General features: G+C 47.9%; 1 protein-coding gene and 1 pseudogene across 2 annotated transcripts in view; both read right to left on the bottom strand.

The window, feature by feature from the left end:
* LOC146863711 (uncharacterized) overlaps positions 1–23,399 on the bottom strand; it is a 265,537-nt gene that overhangs the window by 128,849 nt on the left and 113,289 nt on the right. The gene's annotated exons all lie outside the window — the stretch shown is intronic.
* Positions 17,185–19,696, bottom strand: LOC146863712 (18S ribosomal RNA; annotated as a pseudogene).

Below are 23,399 nucleotides of genomic sequence, written 5' to 3'. Positions count from 1 at the left end.
ACAGCATGGGTGTCTCCAATAGTGGCAGTCCCAAAAAAGAACACCTCCAAGATCAGCACATGTGTGGACATGAGGGTACCGAATACAGCAATCGAGAGAGAACGCCACCCAGGGCCACATCTAAATGAGATGATTAGCTGTCTCACTGGACCCTGCCAGTTCTCGAAGTTAGATTTGTGCAAAGGGTACCACCAACTAGAGCTGGATCAGCAGTCAAGATACATTACCACGTTCTTCAACGCACATGGGCCTGTTTCGATACAAGAGACTGAGTTTTGGTATTTCATCGGCTGCAGAGATATTTCAAGACACCATAAGGCAGGTGATAAGGCCAGTGAAAAACAGCCTAAACTATAGTGATGACATTCTAGTATTCGGGCGGTTGGATGAGGAACATGACAGGGCCCTGCATCAAGTATGCCTACAGCTGGAACAAGCAGGATTAACATTAAACGCAGACAAGTGCGAACTGGGGAGAAGTGAATTGGTATTTTTTGGACACATTTTCTCCAAGAAAAGAATGAGGCCGGATCCCAGCAAAGTAGAGACACTGAGAAACGCGAGTCCCCCGAAGGATGTCGCAGAAGTAAGGTCATTTCTGGGGCTTGCTATCTACTGTGCTCACTACATCAAGGACTTCGCCACGGTGAGCACACCGCTCCGAGAGCTAACACAAAGCAAGGTCAGAAATTAATTTGGTCACAACTATGTACTTGGGCATTTGAAGCCATCAGAGAGGCTGTAATGACTGTACATTATCTTGCCTATTTTGCCCCTTTGCTATGCACCGAGCTGATGGTAGACGCCAGCCCAGTTGGTCTAGGAGCTATACTAGCGCAGCACCAGCCGGGGAGAGATTCACCAAGAAAGATTGTTGCATATGCAAGCAAGAGCGTATCTGACATTGAGAAGGCATACTCCCAAACAGAAAAAGAAAGCAAGGAGAACATGACAAGGGCCTGACGTACGACCATTCACTTTAGCAAATCGCAAATTGCACTGAATTGCGACTAGCAATTTGCGACTCGGTAAAGTGAATGTACAACAGTGTCTCAGACACTGTTTGCGATTCCAAAAGGGGTCGCAAATTGCATGCCACATCAATATTCAGGAGGCAAGCACAATTTGTGACCCCATTGGGAATGGCTTGCACTCACAGACATGGTGGCCTGCTGGGGTCAGCAGACCACCATGTCTGTGACTGCTTTTGAAATAAAACAGTTCTCTTATTTTAATGCAGCCCATTTGCCTCAAAGGAAAACAGGATGCATTTAAAAAAGAAAAATGAAACTTTTTTGTTTCATTTTTTAAGGGCAGTCTGTGGTCCCTGGGACCACTGCCTGCTCTTAAAAAACATTTTCACACCCATTCACAAAGGGGAAGGGGTCCCCTGGGGATCCCTTCCCGTTTGCGAGTGGGTTAGCACCTACTTGAAGTAGGTAGTAAACTGCGAGTGTTTTGCAGCCAGAAATGTGGTCCAAAGCAATCATACATTGCATTGAGACTCACTATTAATAGCGAGTCGCAAACCTTATTTTGTGAGTCGGTAATAAGGTACAGACTCGCAAAATATGGTTTGTGCATAGGGCAGACCCAATTTTGCAGTCGCAAACGGGTCGAATTACCATCTGCATCCGCGAAAATGGTCGTCCATCTGCACCTATATTCTGATGGATGTTAGATTATGGACCTGTGTACTGGATATGATAGTGACCAACAGAACTGACAGAGACAATAACATAACATAACATAACAAATCGTTCATTGAGCCTAAACATGAGTAAAGATGTAGTTACAACTTTTCATCCCCTAGATAATAGACGCCAGTTATCAAATAATAAGCGTAGGACCAAATTGCAGTCAGTGAGGCGCTTGGAGGAAACTATGAGGCATAATTATAGCCTAGTTTAAAGGGTTTTAGGGGCTTAATATAACCTAGACCTTGATCTGAATCAAGCACATGCTCTGAAAGTAATCGGGGAGATCTTTGAGGATCTCAAAGATGTATTTCATTCAGAAGTGGGGAAACGGGGCAAAAAAAGGAAAGTACCCTCCTAATATAACAAGCCATGTAGATTGGTCAAAGTAGCCTAGATAAATGTCTTAAAAATTAAGGATAGATGGGAGAGCCTAAAATATAGAAGAATATTAAAGAGCGCAAAAAAAGAATGGGATCATGGTAAGTGGGAGCAGCTTTTGACTGCAACAAGAGAAAAAAATATAACCTTTTGGAATCTGCCACCAAGGGTAATGTGGAAGTAATCACCAACCTGAATTCCAACATATCGGCAGAGGCAGGGATTTCCAATTTTTTCGAGTATATATTGAATCCTGCAATGTTTCCAGTTTATAAAAAGGGTTGTCCTCTAGATCTGGCAAAGTACAGGCCCATTAGCCTAATAGACAATATTCAAAATATTTTTAGCAGGGTCATTTTATTCCGGCTCCAACAAAATATAGATGATCAAGAAGTCTTATGTTGTTTGCAGGCCGACTTTCCACCTCGTACATCAACCATAGATTACATTTTTAGACTCGAGTTAATGTATTCGAAGACTGTAATAATCAATGAGAGAAGACTTTATTCTGTATTTGTGGATCTGGGAGCAGCTTTTGATTTGGTGCCAAGTGTCACTCTAAAGAACGTCTTGGTTGAGATGGGGATGCATGATTACATGTGCAGAAACATAGAGACTCCATGAGTCTAATTTTTCTTAGGTCCGATGTGGTAGATTAGGCAAACTGTCGGAGCCTTTCCCCGTGAACAAACGTGCCCAGATTGGGTGCTTTTGGGCCCGACCCTTTTTGTGTTGTTCATTATTGGTCTGGTTAATTATTTAAAGAAATACAAAAATGATGCACCTAAATTAGCAAACATGAGGGTTCCTGCCCTCACGTTTCCATTGACACTCTTTTCTTGGCCAAGTTGCCGATGTGGATCCAGAAACTATTGGACCAGTTCAGCATCTTCTGTCCAGACATGGGGTTGGAAATTAATGTGTCTAAGAACAAGTATATGGTTTTCAACCAATGTCATTCAACTCAACCAAACCCAATATTAAATGTAGGGTCCCATTGGAACAAGTTTAATTGTTTCGATATTTGGGTGTCGCTCTTAGTAGATCGATGGATTGGGCCCATCATCTCCGCAAACAAAGGATCAAACTGGATCAACAGATAGAAAGGTTGAAAAAGATATATTGGGGACTTCATTTTTAAAAACACACTAAACCACTAAGTAACACATTTGCACACTCATTCATATACACTCTAACATACCCTCAGACTGACTGATACATACATTAAGACACTCTTGTACACTTTCATGCATTGGTTGACTCACACAGTAACTCACTCATATATATTCACTGAAAAAAACATAGGTTTCACACACGTTATAGTTAGGAATTAGCATTTAAAAAGCCTTGCAAATTCACTTAAAAAAACCATAGGTTTCACACATGTTATAGTTAGGTGGATACTTCACTCGTAAAAAACCAATGAAATTCCCCCGTTATAGTTAGTTCAGATAACTATAACTCACGCGACCGCCACTCTGTCACAAGGATGATGTCATCAGTGATGTCATGAGTGATGCCACTGACCATGTCATGAGTGATGCAATATGTGACGTCATGAGCAGTGGATTGCGGGCGCGCGAGTTATAGTTATCTGAACTAACTATAACGGGGGAATTTCATTGGTTTTTTACGAGTGAAATATCCACCTAACTATAACATATGTGAAACCTATGGTTTTTTAAGTAAATATATATATATATATATATATATATATATATATATATATATATATATATATATAGACTGAGACACCCAAGGACACACTAATAGATACACTAACACACCCAACCAGCCAGTCATGCCTTGACAGAGTCACTCAGTCATGCAAATCTGAAACACCCATGATACATTGATATATACACTGACACACCCATGGACATGCTGATGCATACAGTGACACTGCCCCAAACACAATGATACATACACTAATTCACACAGGCATACACTGCTATAACGATGGACATACTATTTCATGCACTGAGACATCTGGACTGATTAAGACACACACTGATACATCCAAGCACACACTCATTTATCTAGTTACAGAACCAAATATAACCTTACACATACACTGACACAAGCAGGTACACACCTATACATTCAGTGCCACAGCTGGGAACACAGTCATACATAGATTGACACACCTATGAACACAGTCATTGATAGACTGACATAGCCAGGCAGACACATGTATACATGCACTAAAACACTCATATACACACTAATGTATTCACAGACACCCAAACACACACTGACGAATGCACTGTCACACTGATGACAGACTGACACACCCATATACACAAGTTTTCTGCTGCGAAACATCCACACACACAGCAAGACATACACTGACATATCTAAACACAGTTAATTAAGTACTGCCATACCCCCCACAGACAGATACACTGACACGCCAGGGCACACACTTACTCATACAGTTACACACCAAAGCACACACTCATGTATATACTTACACTCGCGGGGACACAGTGATACATACACTGACATACCTGTGCAGATATGTATTCATGCACTAACACACTCAAACACACTGTAATACATGCATTAATGTGATCCAGTCTGGAGCAGTCCCCTTTATGCCGGCTTCGTAGAGTCTTTGTATCAGAGTGTCATGGTAAACTAAGTAAAAGACAGCCAAGAGATCCAAGGGAAGTAGCGCAGCAACCCTGTTGCGGTCAACTGTGTTCTTCAGGTCAGCAACAGGGGTGTATTCCTTGCCTCTTCCTGAATGGAATCCTGTTTGGAAGTTTGAAAGTATGGCATTTCTTCAATGAATTGCGGCATCAGAGCGAATGGTCCATTTGTAATTGGTCTGTAGTTGTTAGGGTGCAGCGGGTCCAAATTTGTTTTCTTCAGCAATGGGCATATATATAACTTTTTGAGTTCTTCTGGAAATATTACAGAAGTTAAGGAATTGTTAATGATTTTTCTTACCGGTGTGGCAGCAGAGGTTCTAAGAAGAATTGTTTCGAAGGTTTGCAGAGGACATGAGTCAGATGGGCTACCAGCTGGCCTGCTTGCTTTGACCAGGTCCATAAATTCATCATGTGAAATGTTTAGAAGGAATGGAGTGGCTGGGTTAGAGTATTCTTGGATTGTTGATTTGAAAAAGGGTCTGTGCTGGTGCTTTTTCCTCATTTTAAATATGAGCCTAACATGTCTGCTTTGTCTTTGTAATGAATTGCCAGTTTGTCTGTGAATTCTTGATTAACAGGAAAAAGCTCCTTCTAGACAATTTGGTTTACAAAATTCATTCAGAGTTTTATGGAATTCTTAATTTACACATTTAGCATTTGGAATTTTGTCTGAATAGTACCTTTTCTTAGCTTTTTTGATAGCTGACTTGTATAATCTGTTATGTTTCTGTAGGTGACATTTGTCTTGATTGATGATTGTTTTGAGCCAGGCATGTTGAAGCTTTCTAATTTGTTGTTTTATCTCTTATATCTCTGTATTTCTCCAAGGTGCTTGTTTTCTTGCTTCCTATTGAGTCGTTTTCAGTGGTATTATGATATCAAAAGCTTCCTGTAGCCACTCATATAGTTTTTGAGCGGGAATGTATTGTGTCTAGATCTGTACTGAATGTAAGTTGTATTTGTAGGTGTTACAAATTGAGTTTATTCCATGGTCGATAAGTGGATGCACGTAAGGTGGTTTTAGGTGTGTCGTTTTGTGTTGTTTTATGTTGTAAAGCAAGCACATTGTGGTCTGACCATGTGACTGGAGCCATTGTTTGAAAGGTGACTAGTTCTGCATTGGCAAAAAATGACATCTAGGATGTGTCCAGCAATGTGTGTTGGTTTTTGGAAGATCTGATGCAAGTTCAGTGCATCTAGGCTAGCAATGATTGTTTTTACATGGGGCATATTGGGTTTTTCAAACCAAATGTTGAGATCACCCAGAATACATAGGTTGGATTGTAGTGTTATCTGGTTTGAAACCGTGTCTAGAAGTGTGTCTGGAAATGTTGCATGGCTAGGTGGAGGTCTGTAAAGAAGCAGGAAGTTACAGGAGGAAGATGATGTAGGATTGCAGCTGGTGAAAAGGGCCTCACAATATTTTATGAAGACGTGGTCAGCTTTAGTGATATGTAAAGTTTGTCTGAACACAACAGCTAGGCCACCTCTTCTTTTGCCTATATGGTTTTGGGTAATAGTTTGATAGCTTAGAGGAAAGGCTTCATGCAGGACTGGAGCCATTTCCTCTCCCAACCATGATTCAGTTATGAATAGTATGTCAGGTATTGCATCAGTGAGAAGGTTGCAGATTTGATATTTATTTTTGGGGAGCGATTGAGCATTTATTAGTAGACAGTTTAGGGTATGTGCTTTGGTGATAGTTTGACTTTGTTTTATAGAAGAGTGAACAGTATTTAGTGAGCTTGTAGCAGGTGTGTCCTTAGTGTTTGTCTGAGCTGTATGAGGATAGCAATTGTGTAGCTGTTCTGCATCATGTTCCTCGCCCAGCAGGCTAAGAAGGCATTTTGATGTGTGTAGGTGGTGGAGAAGGTGGTTGAGAGTTAGCTTGTGCACTGTGTTGTTTTTGTAGTGTAGCCTTGTTGTGCAGTAGCCATGTAAAGAGAAGTTATGAGGTGTGGCATGTTGCTTATGTTGCTTATTTTATTTGCGTCGGTTTAGGGAGGGTGGTGTATGAGTTAGGGGTTGGCAGTACAGCATTTGGGTCATGTGGTAAAGTTCTAAATTGTCCAATGAGACGCTGTTAAAAGATAGTTGCTTTGTTAATGTATATGTGTTAGGTGTGGGGGAAGTGAGAAAGCTTGGCATTGGAGTTTGTTCATTTGTGTAGTCTAAAAGGTGGGTGTATGTCTGTAGTTTGTAAATGAAAGTATTATGAGGTGTTGCACGTGAGAGATTTTGTTGTGCTGGTGCACATGTTGTGTTTTGTTTTTGAGGAGTAGTGAAGCAAGGTGCTGATGTAATTGTTTTATGAGATGTATTTGTTTATATGGTATTGTTTGTGAGTGGTAGTTTTAAGGTAAATGGGGTTATGATGTGTTTGTGAGTAGAGTGTATGTTTTATCAAAAGGGGATGAAGTTGAGTTAAAAGTGTATGTCTTAGACTTGATTGCTGCAAAAGGTAATATGTGTGGTGCAATGGAATATAAGTATTGTACAGTTGTGTTATTGTGGAGGAAATAAGAGGAGGGTGTTGGTTGGAGAAATGATGGAAGGCTGAGTAAAGGTTTGTTAGTGACAAAAAGGGATCTGATGGGAGTAATTAGAGCAGGGAGTTTGTGTCTAGATGGGATATAGCTGAGTATGGTGTGGAAGTGGATTGTGTTCGTGATGAGTTGATTGGTTAGTGGTATAGGATAGAGTTGCGTACTGTTTGTAGGTGAAGGTGAACATGTGTGGTACCTGAGAAAGAAGGGTGCATAGATTTGATTTCTGGAGTTTTTTAGTGGCTTCTGAGACATAGAATCTTATCTTGGGTTAGTTTGTAGTAAATGAGTAGAGTATATGTGATGTGAGTGTGTTACTCTGGTTGTGGATGGGGTAGGGTGGGTGCTGGTGACTATAAATTTGGGCAGCATTTCTGACCCTAGTCCGGACCAGTTTTGAACAGGCTCAAACAGGCAGTGGTTCTTGTCCTCCCAGCACTTGGCCTCAATGCCTGGGCTGAGATGCCCTGATCCCTGAACTTCAATAGCCCTAGTTGTCAGGTGACCCCTTCAGTCAATGGCAACCCTAGCCCTAACACTAACCAATCAAAACTCTTGCCTTAAGCCCTAGAACCAGTAGGACAGCAGTTTACTATAGCCAATCACAGCCCTAGTCCCAGCAGCCAATCAGGCACAAAACCCCAAGCCCTGTTCAATAGAAAGTCAGCTCCAGCCCCAGCATTAGTCCCAAACCTAGTCTCAACCCTGGTCCCAGCAGCAAATCATACAAGAATCCCTGAGCCCTACGTCCAATAGAAAGCCTATCCCCAGATTCCAATCCAAAACCCTAAACCAATCAGATCACTAACCCTTAGCCCTACAATAATAGAAACACTGACACAGAAACCAATTGGCACCCTCAAATATGCAACCATGAAAACACTAACCCTAATCCAATAGAAACACAAGATACAACCACCAATCAGTGCACACATACAGAATCCAATAGCAGCATATAAGGTCCCTGGAACCTCAGGCAATGTTTGCTGGCCAGGGGGCTGGAAGCTGCTCCTCAAGTCAGAATCTCTAGGAGACAGGCAGGCTCATTGCGCACTCTGGAGTTCTTCAGGTAAGGCCTAACAAACTTCACCCCCCAACAATACTATTTTTCCAAAACTTTACTCACTCTCCTAGACAAGCATTGGCATAGCCAATAGGTCTCGCATTTGGGACCTTATAAGTATTTAGTTATGCAGCAGGTCCCAAAGGCAAGACCTATTGGCTATGTCAGTGCTTGTTTTTAATCATCTGACTTTGACCCGGGGTAAGGGAGACAGAGAGCGAGACAGAAAAGGGATGGAGGAGAAGGATGAGGAGATTAAAAAATATAGGCAAAAAGCGAGGACGCAAAAGAACCAACATGAGTGAGATAAAGAAAGTGAAGTGTAGGGTGTGGAAGAAAAAGCAATGCTGAGGAATCAAAACCAGACTACCCTGGTGCTCACAAGCCGCCAGCCCTTGGCAGCATGGAGCCGCTGCACACAGTTATGATCATGCCATCGGCACTCTTTTGACACATCTTTCATCTCTGCTGCAGGGTAAGCTGCAGCATGTATTCCCAGATTAAAGAAACATTGACAAAGGCAATATGTCTGGATTTAATGAGCTGGTGCAAGAGAACCTCTACCCACACCACCCATTGGGGCTGCAGTGAATTGGAGAGGTCACATCTCACCCGTCCAGTGACTGTTCCACGCGAAATCACAACGGCCAAGGTCATTTCACTGAGGAGGCTAGGTGGGTTAGTGCACCTACTGCAGAGGAGGGTGTGTGTGATTGTCTAACCTACAAAGGTTTCATGTCACAGACGTCACTCTCGATGCACGTACGCAGCGGAAGCAATTATGTGTGAGAGAAAGGCATGAGGTGGGATGCCGTGGGCATGATGGTGAACATTTTCATAGCCTTGCGAGATTTGAGAGGCACTCTTGGGTCAGGCTGCCTCAATCTAAAGGTACACAACAGAAAGGGCAATGTAAAGGCATGTTTACACTCCTGACTAAACAAGAAATAAAAACAGATCGAAACGAAAACAAGTAAAAAAAAACAGATGGCCCCTGTGCGCTGAACGTTATAGTGACCGCGAGCAGGCAAAACAGCTCTTTTCAAGCACTCGTGCTTGTGCTGGCATCCACCTTGCGGGAACGTGCAGCGGCATGCGGGCCATCTGTTTTCAATTAGGTCTGCGTGAAATGGCAACACAAGCCTGGAATAATCACCTAGAACGTGTACAATAAAAAGTTAATATTTACACCGGCATAAGTTAAAAGCACCACTCCTCTGAAAAGCAAAATACCCTTAACAACATAAGATAACAGATAACCAAAGCCTGCTTAACCTCAAAATGGCACCAGGCGAGTGTGGCAAAACTGGACTTTGGGTCATCTCACAGTACCAGTCTAGCCAGAATGGAAGTGTCCGCTTAAGTTCTTGATATCACAGCATGTAGCTCCCCTAAATGTACCAGAACAGCCCACAATGTGGAACAGCTCCCATATGTCCGGTATGGAGGGAGATGGGAGGGGCTGCCAAATCCGAGGAATACTTTGCAAGATGTCCCAGTCGGTAGCACTACAACAGTCTGCATTTTTTGTTTATATGTTTTTAAATATAAATGTCCCTTCTGTTTATGGGCCCAGCATTTGGACTACACCTTAGTGACAGCAAACTGACAAGATGCAAACTGACTTACTTGCATACTATTATTGCATCAATAAAGACAAGAGTACAATGTGGGGAACTATGACCAACAAAAACAATACCTTTGTTTTGTAACTCGCTGCCAGTTGCATGCGTGCTGTTGGATAGACAACAATAGAATACACACACACACACACACACACACACACACTTGTGCATACCAACGGTATACAAAACCTAACGAAGCTCATGCAACAGGGAGCAAATGGCAGTAGCAACACTAACATAGACGATTACACTTGAAACAAAATAATACGTTTTGCACTTTGACGGAACCAAATAGGTGTAATCCTTGCCAAGGACTGTAAATCGAAGACGATTTATTTCCTTGAAACATGGCGAAGACAACCTACAGTGACAGGTGCGTGTCATATGTGGTCTATCGATTCATTCTGTAGCTCACTGCACCAAAAACGGCAAATAGTGAAACAGCAGAATGCCAACAACACTCTGTCCCATACATGTTCTACATATGCCTTCGTGGAATTTGGATGAAAGTGTTAATGCAGGGACAGCTAATGTAGCTCAAAGAAAAGACTGTATTAATAGAATATGGCGAATTTGGGAAGGGAGGAAAATAAATTAATTTGTGCGATTCAAACGAAGAGAAGGGCCGTTTGCGAAAAAGTTGTTCCAGATATGCAACAGGCACTTAAACGTGCCTCGTGCAAACACAAAACAATAACCAAAAAAATACCCAGAGAGCCTATATTATTTGGCAGAGAACGCCAGTGTGTGGAAATGTGCAGCTGCTCTTTAGCAGTGCGGAGAGGTTTTACCACTTTATGAAACATGCGCTCATTAATTTCCACACTGGGCAAAGGCCCATTGGCATCCCACCTCTCAGAACGGAGAGATTAAGTAATAGGCCAACACGCTCAGAAGATAAACCGATGGCAAAGCGACGGCAACACAAGCAGTTGAGAAGGGATAACGAGGGCAACCAGGCAAATGCAAACAGCTGTTTTCAAGCACTCGTGCTTGTGCTGGCATCCACCTTGCGGGAGCGAGCAGCGGCACATGGGCTTTCTGTTATCAATTAGCGTGTGCGCTGCTGCTAGCTCCCGCAAGGTGGATGCAAGCACAAGCACAAGTGCTTGAAAAGAGCTGACCAATTTCTAAAGGTCATCTCCTAGCGCAACGCATGCGCGCTGCCTAGGCGAGACTTAACAAAAAATGGGTGTACAATACCTAATAAACTACAGCTTAAACAAATGACAGCAGATTACTGCTGTGCCAGAGCACAGTGTGTTTAGTCTCTGCTGTATAATATCTATGTTGCTAAGAAGGGAGGAGGGCAGTCAATCTGGTTTTACTTACTTGCTGAGAAAAAATGGGAGCTGGGGTGGATTGCTTAACACACAGGTCTGAGCACAGATCAAGGGAGAAACTAGGGGGAAAAATCAGGTAGTCACAGGAAATTTTGAAAATACAACAGATTTTGGACTGCAGAGCCCACAATGCAACAGGTAAAATGAAATAGTGATGGGGAAGTCAAAACTTCAAATTTCTAAACAAATTGTTTTTTAAATTTCAGGAAAGAGACAGCTCAAGTCTGCCTTCTTGCCACCTCCTGGTACTTGGATCAATCTTGCGCAGGGGGAAACTGCAGCTCACAAAATGAAGGTGAATGTTTTGGATTCACCCAACAAACCCTTAAGGGGCCTGGGAAGGTGTGAGAGGAGAGCTCAGGGTTGCCTCAGAGTTAGGGAGACAATCAGCAAGCTTAGGCTGGTGGGCTGGAAGCTGCTCCTTAATTCTGGAAATCATAGGAGACAGACAGGCTCAATCAACACTCTGGAGTTCCGCAGGTGAGAGCTTAACATATAATGCTGAGTCCATCACTTTGCCACATATATCTAACCTAGGGCCAATTAATGAAAGTAGCTCAACTGTTGAACTAAGCAAGCCTATCAGCTTACTTGTATGTGCCTGAACACTAGATCAATGGTTAAACACCAGATTGAAATATTTCAGTTGCTTGAATCTGAAAGCCAGACATTTTATTTTTAACTGAAAACAGGATATCTACTGAATTGTCCCCTAACATCTTAGCTGCTCTCGCAGAAAATTACTACCTACTTTATATTAACCATCCTACAGGTAAATAGGTGGAGACGTAGCAGCTATTTTTTTTTTTTACTTTTCCAGTCTTCCATCACTTGGCATTACAGCAGTCTTTAAATGAAACTCAATTCTCTATATCTTCAACATGTGTCATATTCCCCATTTCCACATTTCCTGGTGTAACACATTTCTCCTCTAGTAATTGACTACGCTAAAACTCTGGTAATTGGGGATTTTTAATTATTAGGCTAATGGGGAAACAGGCAGGCAATCTTCTCTGGACTTTACTGACTTGCTAAGCAGTCTGAACTTCAAACACCAAGTGACCTCTCCTACTCATATCAAGCGGCATACATCAGGTATGGTCTGTCGATTTATCAGTCATTAGCCTCTTAGTCATGCCCTGTATATGGTCAGATCATTTTTAATTACTTTAACGCTTGTTGACTTGGTTCTTCCTAACCCATCGCTCGACAAAGGAATACCACCTAGGAACCAAGCCCGCGTTAATATTGACTACTTTTGCAATTCATTAGTAACAACCTTACCCAAAACATATTTCAACATTATCTAATATGAAGAAGGTATGACGGCCTGGCTAACAGAAGCCAGTAATGTGCATGCTCCTCTTCGGAAAGCCAGACTGACGAGGTGCCATGACGCATCAGAATGGTTTTCTGAAGATTTAAAACTTGCAAAACTCGAACTTTGCCGGACCCGAAAACAATTGGCATAGGGCTTATTCACCTAGAAAAAAAGAAAGTTGATCTATCTCATCTTAATTTTTTTTACATCATTTATACCAGCTACATCTGTTGTATTTTCTAGAAAAATCATGATTTGAACAAATAAATCTAAGGAGATCTTTGGAATCAAACCCCGACAGAGTGACCATGACGATTCGGCCCATAAAAATCCTTTGTAATGCACTTAACTCCTTTTTTATATGCAAAATTAAAGCAATTAAAGACAGAATTCATGTAAGTTCCCCTCCTGTGGAAAACCCAACCAATGATAAAAACCCAATCATAATTTCTGAGTTACCCACCATCAGCAAGGTGCGCCTCATGGACTTGCTGACCAAAGTCAAATCGGGATTTCACACTGATACCTGTCCTCTGGAGGTACTAGAAAAAGTGTTTTCCCTTTTTCCGGACCCAGCTCCCTCCCTCCTCAATGATTTTTTGAGCCAAGGTGTGGTTCCTAGCTCTTTTAAAATGGCGATAGTGGTCCCATTATTAATGAAATCCATTGATGACCCACGTGTTCTGAAGAACTACTGCCCTATATCTCTGTTTCCTAATTTAGCAAAAGTGTTAGTAGCACATGTTGCCAGATGCTTATGCTCCTTCCTAGAGGAAACACACTTTCTTAACCCTCAAGAAGCAGGCTTTCAGCCAGCCTATTTGACACAAAGCTGTCATCCTATCAGTCATAGATGATGTAAAGTAAGAAGCTGATAGGGGCACCAATCAGGGGCTGGTACTTCTTGATCTCTTGGCAGCTTTTGACATGGTTGACTATGAACTTCTAGTCAACTATGTTGGAGACGCAGGCTTACAAGGTGTGGCACTTCATTGAATTATCTCCTTCTTGAAGGACCACTCCCAGTTGGTCATTCTGGCTCTTTCTAGCTCTTCTTAGGCCCAACTCACTTGTGGAGTACCTCAAGGGTCTTCTCTGTCCCCCCACCTTTTCAATCTGTACATACATCCCCTTTTGTACTCCATGACAAAAATGTAGGTAAATCATTTTGTGGACGATATGCAACTGCTTTTTGCTATCAACAACTCACCAGAATCCAAAGAAACCTTTCAAAATATGATACCATTCATCCGTGATTGGGTGAACAGTAATCAACTCAAAATAAACTCGGACAAGACAGAGCTAGTCATAACCAGAAGTCAAAATGATTTGTGGAATTCCACATTCTGGCCAGCTGCAATGGGTACACCGCCAGCCAAAGAGTTAATTTAAGACCCTCGAAGTTTGCACTGATATAAATCTGTCCATGAAACCCCAAGTAGGGGCAGTGATCTAGTCTTGTTTTTTTATTGCTTCAGAAAATTCGAAAGATAGGTAAATTCATTACCTGTGAAGCTTGTATCCAGGTCATCATCGCAATTAGTCATCTCAAGGATAGATTATGCAAATTTGCTTTACCTGGGCCTCCCGGAAGGTCTCAATCGTAGATTACAGCGGGCACAAAACCAGGCAGTCATATTAATCCACCAACAGCCAAGAAAGTCCCACATCACCCCGATGAGGAAACTACACCTACTTCTGGTAAAACAGCAAGCTGTGTGTAAGACTTGATGCATCATTTTTAAACCTCTCTATAGTTGCAGTCCAGCATTTATCTCTACCCATATCCAAATCCACTCACCTGAATCTCCCCACTATTCCCTCCTTTAAGGGAAAGAGAGTTGGCTGCTCCAGATTTTCTATTTTCGTTCCCAGGATCTGGAACTTCCTCCCACTGGATATCAGGACGACTTCTTGCTACATTAGAATTTGACAACCTTTGAAGACATGGCCCTTTAAACCTGCATATGACTAAAAGCAACTAGCGAGCTATCAGCAGTTAATGAACTATTTGTTGGAGAAGCCTGGTAAGAAAGCTGAAGCTGAATCCAAAGGTGTTCATTTTGAAACATACCCTGGAAGTCTTGCCAGAATTGTATTCCGGTCCATTTCATGCGTAATGACAGTCTGCAGATTCTATGATTGCTTTTGAGGATATCTGTTTGATGGAGTGCATTGGGTCTGTGCATACAAATAATCTGAACCTCACTGTATTAAGTGCACTAAACTAATAGTAGTCTGTTTTAGGTGTGCTCAAAATGTTTGAGCAGGGTATTGTGAATTAAAAAACATTGCTATTTATACAGGCCGTTTACCAAGGCCATTCATAAAAAAACTAGGGTTGGGCAGAAAACTACACTCCGCCAGCATAGCAGATAAAGCCAGCCACCCCTGCTCACCAGCCTGGTCCCTGCTTCTGAAAGCAGGCAGGCCGAGGAGAGCCACCCCGGGCTCCGGTGGACCCCTGTGTCTCCAGCGCCCAGACCCTCAGCTGGCTTGCAGGATGGGGGGCTCCCACATCCCAGGGCCCACCGGACGGAGCACGAACCCCGGGCCCGGTCCCAGCTTCCAAACCCTAGCCAGGCCGGGGAGAGCCTCCCCGGGCCCCGGTGGACACCCTTCCCAGGCGCCCGGACCCTCAGCTGGCTTGCAGGACGAGGGCTCATGCACCCCAGGGCCCACCGGACAGAGCATGAGCCCCGGACCTGGTACCAGCTTCTGAACAATAGTCAGCTCGGGGAGACCCTCCCCGGGCCCCGGTGGACACCCGTCCCCAGCGCCTAGACCCTCAGCAGGCTTGCAGAATTGGGGGCTCCCACATCCTGGGATGGAGCACGAGCCCTGGGCCCAGTCTCAGCTTCCGAACCCTAGCCAGGCCAGGGAGAGCCTCCCCGGGCCCCGGTGGACCCCTGTCCCCAGCACCCGGACCCTCGGCTGACTTGCAGGATTGGAGGCTCCTGCACCCTGGGACGGAGCACGAGCCCCGGGCCCAGTCCCAGCTTCCAAACCCTAGCCAGGCCGGGGAGAGCCTCCCCAGGCCCCGGTGGACCCCGGTCCCCAGCACCCGGACCCTCGGCTGACTTGCAGGACGGGGGGCTCCCGCACCCTGGGACGAAGCACGAGCCCCGGGCCTGGTCCCAGCTTCCGAACCCTAGCCAGGCTGGGGAGAGCCTCCCCGGGCCCCGGTGGACCCCCGTCCCCAGTGCCCGGACCCTAAGCTGGAATCAAGGAGGGTTAAGCCCAGGCCACGTCCTCTCCCAGATGGCCTGCCCAGGGAGCCCATTTTCACGTAGTGGGTGCTTGCAGAACTCTGGGGAAGGACAAGAGCTGGAGTGAGCCCGGCTGGCCATCTGGTCACCCGGCTTGCAGGGCCATCTGGTCACCTGGCCCGCAGGGCCATCTGGTCGCACAGCCAGGTGACCAGATGGCCCGGGACGACCCAGCCCCCAGGTGGCCTGGGAGGGTGCCATGCCCAGTCGCCCTTGCAGTCCGGCGATGGCAAGGGTGGCCAGGCGCTCCGAGGCAGCTCCTCGCCCTCCCTGCCCAAGAGCCGAGTAATCCATCGCCAAGAGTCACAGGCAACTTTTCGAAATCCCTCGCCCACCTGCAGGTGCAGGAGAGGTGGGAGGAAGGCGATGCCGTCTGTCCACCACCCGTGCGGCAAGACGGCCCGGGCGCCCTGTTCAAGGCTTTCCCTCTGGGAGTCAGACAACATCATCGGGAGAAAAAAAACATTGCCAGGCGCTCGGCCCGGCAGCCCACCCCCACCCACCCATCCGGGGGTGAGGGAGCGGGCTCCCAGAGCGACGGGAGCAGGCAACCCCACAGCCACCGGCCCCTCCCAGGGTAACCCAGGAGGGATCATGCAAGTCTTCAAAACCCTTAACCCGGCCACACGGGACCAGGTCAGACCGGGGACCTGGCAACGAGGGAGGGTCACACTACCTGCACATCAGCCATCCAACACTGGCCAGCCCGAGCCGTGCCAGCGGGCTGGCGATCAGCCCACCACCACCCTCGCCTGGGTTGGAGGCACCAGAAGGGATCAGCCAGGCGGCTCCCCATCCCGCACGCCTCCCACCGAGAGGAGCCGGGTCCCCTCACCTGCCCCTTCTCTTCCAGGCCACCCTTCTGCACGAGAAGGGCCGCGCCTCGGTCACCCGGAACCCGGTCAGGTTGGGCCGGGTCTCGGGACGCCGGAGGGCCCAGCCGGCGCCAGGGCCTTTTTGAGGGAGGGGTGGTGCCAGCCAAGGGATGCACTGCCATTCGGTTCCGCCCTCACCGCTGGGGGGGTTGTGCTGGGTGAGCTTGGGTTCCACCTCGGAGAGGGACAGGGGATGCGGGCCGACCCTGCCCTGGTCCCTCGCACATTGGTCAGAAGGGGCCCGCCGAAGTCCCGATCCTCACCCGAGCACCCCATGCGGGTGCAGACCGCTCTGCCGGCCGGTTTACGCCAGGCAGGGCCGGGCCCTGTGCCTATGTTGCATGCTTGCAGGAGGCGGGCCGAGGGCTTCAGGCTGGCACCGTCGGTCGCTCGGGCCACTCTGCCGTTAATGATCCTTAAGCAGGTTCACATACAGAAACCTTTTTACGACTTTTACTTCCTCTAGATAGTCAAGTTTGATCGTCTTCTCGGCGCTCCACCATGGCCGTTGCCAACCCTGGCGGGGCTGATCCGACGACCTCACTAAATCATCCAATCGTTAGTAGCGACGGGCGGTGTGTACAAAGGTCAGGGACTTAAACAACGTGAGCTTATGGCCCGCACTTACTGGGAATTCCTCGTTCATGGGAAATAATTGCAATCCCCATTCCCTATCACAAACGGGGTTCAGGGGTTACCCGCACCTGTCGGCGAATAGTAGACACACGCTGATCCGTTCAGTGTAGCACACGTGCAGCCCCGAACATCTAAGTGCATCACAGACCTGTTATTGCTCGATCTCGTGTGGCTGAACGCCACTTGTCCCTCTAAGAAGTTGGACGCCGATCGCTGGGGTTCGTGTAACTAGTTAGCATGGAGGAGTCTTGTTCATTATCAGAATTAACCAGACAAATCGCTCCACCAATTAAGAAGGGCCATGCACCACCAACCACAGAATTGAGAAAGAGCTATCAATCTGTCAATCCTTTCCGTGTCCGGGCCGGGTGAGGTTTCCCGTGTTGAGTCAAATTAAGCCACAGGCTCAACTCCTGGTGGTGCTCTTCCGTCAATTCCTTTAAGTTTCAGCTTTGCATCCATACTCCCCCCAGAACCCAAAGACTTTGGCTTCCCGGAAGCTGCTCGGTGGGTCATGAGAATAACGTTGCCGGATCGCTAATCGGCATCGTTTATGATCGTTACTACGACAGTATCTGATCGTCTTCGAACCTCCGACTTTCGTTCTTGATTAATGAAAAGATTCTTGGCAAATGTTTTCGCTTTGGTTCGTCTTGCGCCGGTCCAAGAATTTCACCTCTAGTGGCACAATACGAATGCTCCCGGCCGTCCCTCTAAATCATAGCCCCAGTTCCGAAAACCAACAAAATAGAACCAGAGTCCTAGGGCCATATGTAGGTACCTAAATACCGGTCGGTAACGGCCAAAAATCGGTAAATATCCCGTTACCGACCGGTATTTAGGCAATTGAGATGTAGGTGGCTGGATTTCATGATTCGGTAATTTACCGAATCGGAATTTTAAGAAATCGGTAAAATACCGATTCAGTAAATTACCGAATCCTGAAATCCAATGTAGGGGGCACTCAAGTGAGTGCATTTTAGGTGTCTGGATTCGTTATTTACCACCAACTACAAGTTGATGGTAAATAACGAAAACCTTTCAAAAAGCAATTTTGTGCTTTTTGACAAGTGCCATGTGGCAGACATACATGCCCTTAGGGCATGCATGTGCGCCATATGTGCACACATGCACGATTCAGGGGTGCAACAGGGTGTCAATGTGACACCCTGCCACCCATGAATATGCTCCCCCTATTACTGATTCAGTATTTACCGAATCGGTAATTGTGAATGGCTTCCCATTCATTCCTATGGGCCTCCAGGCCCATAGGAATGAATTGGAAGGGATGCATTATTACCGAATCGGTAAATACCGATTCATAAATACCGAATATTACCGATTCGGTAATAATTACCGAATGTTTACCTACATTCTATTTACCAATTCATAAATACCGAATCGGTAAAATTCGGTATTTATGAATCGGTAAATATTTATTACCTACATATGGCCCTTATTCCATTATTCCTAGCTGAAGTATTCAGGCGACAGGCCTGCTTTGAACACTCTAATTTTTTCAAAGTAAACACTTCTGACCCCCAGGACACTCAGTCAGGAGCACCAATGGGGCGCCGAGAGGCAGGGGCTGGGACAGGCGGTAGCTCGCCTCACGGCGGACCGCCAGCTCGATCCCAAGTTCCAACTACGAGCTTTTTAACTGCATCAACTTTAATATACGCTATTGGAGCTGTAATTACCGCGGCTGCTGGCACCAGACTTGCCCTCTAATGGATCCTCGTTAAAGGATTTAAAGTGTACTCATTCCAATTACAGGGCCTCGAAAGAGTCCTGTATTGTTATTTTTCGTCACTACCTCCCCGAGTCGGGAGTGGGTAATTTGGGAGCCTGCTGCCTTCCTTGGATGTGGCAGCCGTTTCTCAGGCTCCCTCTCCAGAATTGAACCCTGATTCCCCATTACCCGTGGTCACCATGGTAGGCACAGAAAGTACCATCGAAAGTTGATAGGGCAGACATCCGAATGTATCGTCACCGTCACGGTGATGTGCGATTGGCCCGAGGTTATCTAGAGTCACCAAAGCGGCCGGGCGAGCCCGGATTGGTATTGGTCTGATAAAGCATGCATCCCGGGAGGTCAGCGCTCGTCGGCATGTATTAGCTTTAGAATTACCACAGTTATCCAAGTAACAGATGGAGCGATCAAAGGAACCATAACTGTTTTAATGAGCCATTCGCAGTTTCACTGTACCGGCCATGTGTACTTACACGTGCATGGCTTAATCATTGAGACAAGTATATGCTACTGCCAGGATCAACCAGGTAGCTGCACCTGCTGATAGGGTTCGGGGGGCGCATGCCCATCTCCCCGACCGGACAACTTTCGTGCACCCCTCACTCTCGGGAGCCTGCTGGGGGAAAGGAGCCCAACCGCCTGGGCAGGAGTGCTCGCCGGAGGGGTGGAGAGAGGTGTGGTCGCATGGGCACTGGCAGGGAGAGGCGGGTCAAGGCGCAGCCTGAGCAGGACACAGGGTTGCCGGAGCCTGGCGGCGGAGGAACCCCTCAGAACGGTCATTTTGAGCTGCTGCGGAAATGTGCTGGGTGGAGAGGGGTGATGGCGTGGCACATGGGACCTACGGACCTGCTGGGCAACAGCGTCCGAGGGCCTGGTGCCACCTGACCCCTTCCACTCGGGGTCAGACCACTAGGGGGCACGAGCTGCCGGGGTCGCTCGGCCTTCGCTCTGCTGGGTAGGGTGATGGGCTTCGGACGGTCCATGCGAGAAGGAAGCTCCTTGCTTGAATCAACAGCTGAGGCTGGCCAAGCAGTCCATCCCTAAATGGACCGAGAGTGCCCAATCGATTAGAGTACAGCTGAGGCATCCCCTGGCAGGCCGACCTGCGCGCGGGGGATGGCGGTTTCACAATCCTGCCTGCTCCCGGGGTGAACGGACTCGAAGGAAAGGCCCATTGGGAAGGGGCCAAGAGGCTGACCCGGGCCCTTGGGGGCCCTGGCAGGCAGGCACGGGTGCTGCCTCGCCGGACCTCACGGAGGTCTGATCCAGCAAACCCGGAGAAAAAGGACCATCAGGAAGGGGCTGAGAGGAAGGTGTGTACCCAATCCCCTTGGGGCCCCGGCGGGTGGGCCCGGATGCTGCCTTCCCCCGTCTCAGGATCGCCGGACCTCACAGAGGTCTGACCCAGCAAACTCAGAGAAAAAGGACCATCGGGAAGGGGACTGAGAGGCAGGTGTGCGTCCTCGGGCCCCTGGGGGCCCCGCATGGGGCGGGCCCGGGTGCTGCCTTCCCCTGTCGTGGGATCGCCGGACCTCACAGAGGTCCGACCCAGCAAACACAGAGAGAAAGGAGCATCGGGAAGGGGCTGAGAGGCAGGTGCGTACACGTGCCCCTGGGGGCCCCGGCGGGCGGGCCTGGGTGCTGCCTTCCCCCGTCTCGGGTTTGCCAGACCTCACGGAGGTCTGACCCAGCAAACTCGGAGAAAAAGGACCATCGGGAAGGGGGCTGAGAGGCAGGTGTGCATACCCGGGCCCCTGTTTCGGAATCGCCGGACCTCATGGAGGTCTGACTGACCCTCTCCCTAGTAACCTGGAGGAAAATGACCCCCCTTTCTTGCAATCCGTCCACACGATGTGACAGAGGGGACCCTAGGCGCGAATGTACCCCACCTCCTGGAGCCCTCACTGGGATCGGGGAGGCAAATGGACCCTCATCGGGACTTCCAGACAAGCCCGGCCATCTGGTCGCCCCATTGGAAAACATTGCATGCGACCAGATGGCTGAGGGGACAGGCGCGACCAGATGGTCGAGGGGAAAGGTGCGACCAAATGGCTGGGCTAGAAAGGGAAGCCATCTGGTCACTCTGTGCCCCAACGAAAGAGTGAGCGGGTGCCGGGGCATGGGGGACTGCAGTCCCAGGGTCCCAGCTGGGCCCCAGCAATGGAGGCTGCGGACAGGACCCAACGGGCCCTCCGACCCGGGGCCCACGGTCACATTGACAAGCAGGGGAGGCCTGCACGAGACCAGCAGACCCCTGTCTTGGGCCCTTGGCAGAGCGGCAGACCAGGGGCAGGGCCAACGGCCGGAGCCCCCGACCGGGGCACAGGGTAAGCCTCCCGAGCCCGCCAGAGCCCGTCCCGGGTACCCTGCCATACGGCAGGACCCAGGAAGGAGCCTGGGGTGGGGAGGCCTCCCTCCCCGGGAGCCCTCAGGGGCCCCGGCCGGAGCTCCTGAACCCAGCTGTTAGACCTGGCACCATTGGCGTGGGTCACCCTTCCATTTTTGTCTGTGCCTCAATGTATTTTTGTGCTGGTGTTAGCTGCTCAGGGCCCTGTGCCACTGCCATCCAGTGCCACAGGGCAAGTGCTCCCTACGGGAAAATGTATTATGTGAATTGACTTCCATGTTTGGCTTATTTGGTTTACTATCAGTCCCTAGTAGAGTGCACCAGGGGTGCTGAGGGCTTGTATATCCAAATGCTGCTAGTGGGCTTGCAGCACTGGTTGTGCCACCCACAGAAGCAGCCTGGTAAAATGTGTCTAAGGTCTGCCACTGCAGAACCTGCATGCAGTCTGGTACTGTCATGCTGACTGGGCAAGTGTCCCCACTTGCCAGTCCCCAAACCTTCCCTTACCTTCATGTTAGTCACCCCTATAGTAGGCCCTAGGGCAGGGTGCATTGTAAGGATAAGGTAGGACATGCCCTGAAGTGTGTGGCATGTCCTAATAGTGAATTACAGCCATTTTCGTTTTTCACTATTGCAAGGCTACCTGCTCTCCATAGGCCAGAATGGGCTGCTAGATTATAACACTCTATAATCCTAGCAGGCTCAGGAAGCATGGTAGAAATTCATGTTTAGTATGCCTGAACTCAGAATAATAAAATACATCTTTTAGCAAAGGTTATTTTAATATCCTGGGTTTGCAAATGCTACTTTTAGAAAGTTAGCCTTTGCGTGCCTAACCATCTCAGTCCGCCTCTGCTGGGAGGGGCTGTCTTCTTTGTGTGTAGCTTGAGTGACAGAGCTGGGAAGTTCCAGGAGACAGGCTGGGGCTGCCAGGTGGTGAATAGAGAGATTACACCAGGATGGGTGGGAGGAGTGCACCTTGACTCTGAATAGGACTGTGCCCTGCCACCACAATGCTGGCTCCACCCCCTGGGGAGCGTCTGATGTCTCTGCCCTGCCTGCTGAAAGAAGAAGCCAGAGTCCCAACAACAAAGTGCTCCTCACTGAAAAGAACTGGACTGGGATTATGCAAAGGCCCCCCTGGCCTGTAAAGACAAAAGAAACTTGGTATAAATGTAGGAGCCCTGCTCCTAAGAAATCAGATCCTGATTGAACCACGAAGAAACTCTGCCTGACTAGAAGGACCTGGAAGAAGCTGAAGGAGGAGTAACTTTCCCTAACCTGGGGGATTGGCCTGCAGCTGGTGCCTTGCTGAGAAAGGAGAGGAAAAGACTAAAAGAGACTTTGCACTTTGCTTCAACAAATCTCCAAGGGCTTGGAAGAGAGCTTGCCCTCTGAACTGAGTCCCAGGACCATTGGACTCATCTGCCTTCCAAAATTGAGTTGCCTGGACAATTTTTGCTTGTTTCCCGCTGGATTTGGCCCCAGTACGACTCGTACTTCATCCGCCACGAAGCAGTGTCTTTGCCACCCGGCACCGTGTGTCTACGCTGATCCAAAAGCGTTAGTACGCACCGTATCCCTCCCGGCCGCATCGCACCTAACCTTCCCTGCCGATTCAAGTCGTACAGCCCTGGCTGCCGAATCCTGTACGCCGGACCCAAGCTTCGCTGTCCCGCAGGTACAGTCCGTACGCTGCTAACGTACTGCACCGGGCGGTACTCAGAGCCGAGAAGCCGCATCACGCTGTTCCTCCCCGTACGCTGTACGGCGCCAAGAAGTGTCGCCGCCTATCCGCACCGAAGGTACGGCTCGAACGCCACGGACTCTGCAAGCTGATCCGGGCCATCCGCACGTATCCCCGAAGGTCCCGTACCAACGCCGCG

Source organism: Triturus cristatus, chromosome 2_1 (assembly GCF_964204655.1).
Source record: "Triturus cristatus chromosome 2_1, aTriCri1.1, whole genome shotgun sequence".
In the NCBI taxonomy this organism is placed as follows: Eukaryota; Metazoa; Chordata; class Amphibia; order Caudata; family Salamandridae; genus Triturus; species Triturus cristatus.
The sequence above is the reverse complement of the archived record's forward strand: the minus strand, read 5'-3'. Positions and strand labels throughout refer to the sequence as shown.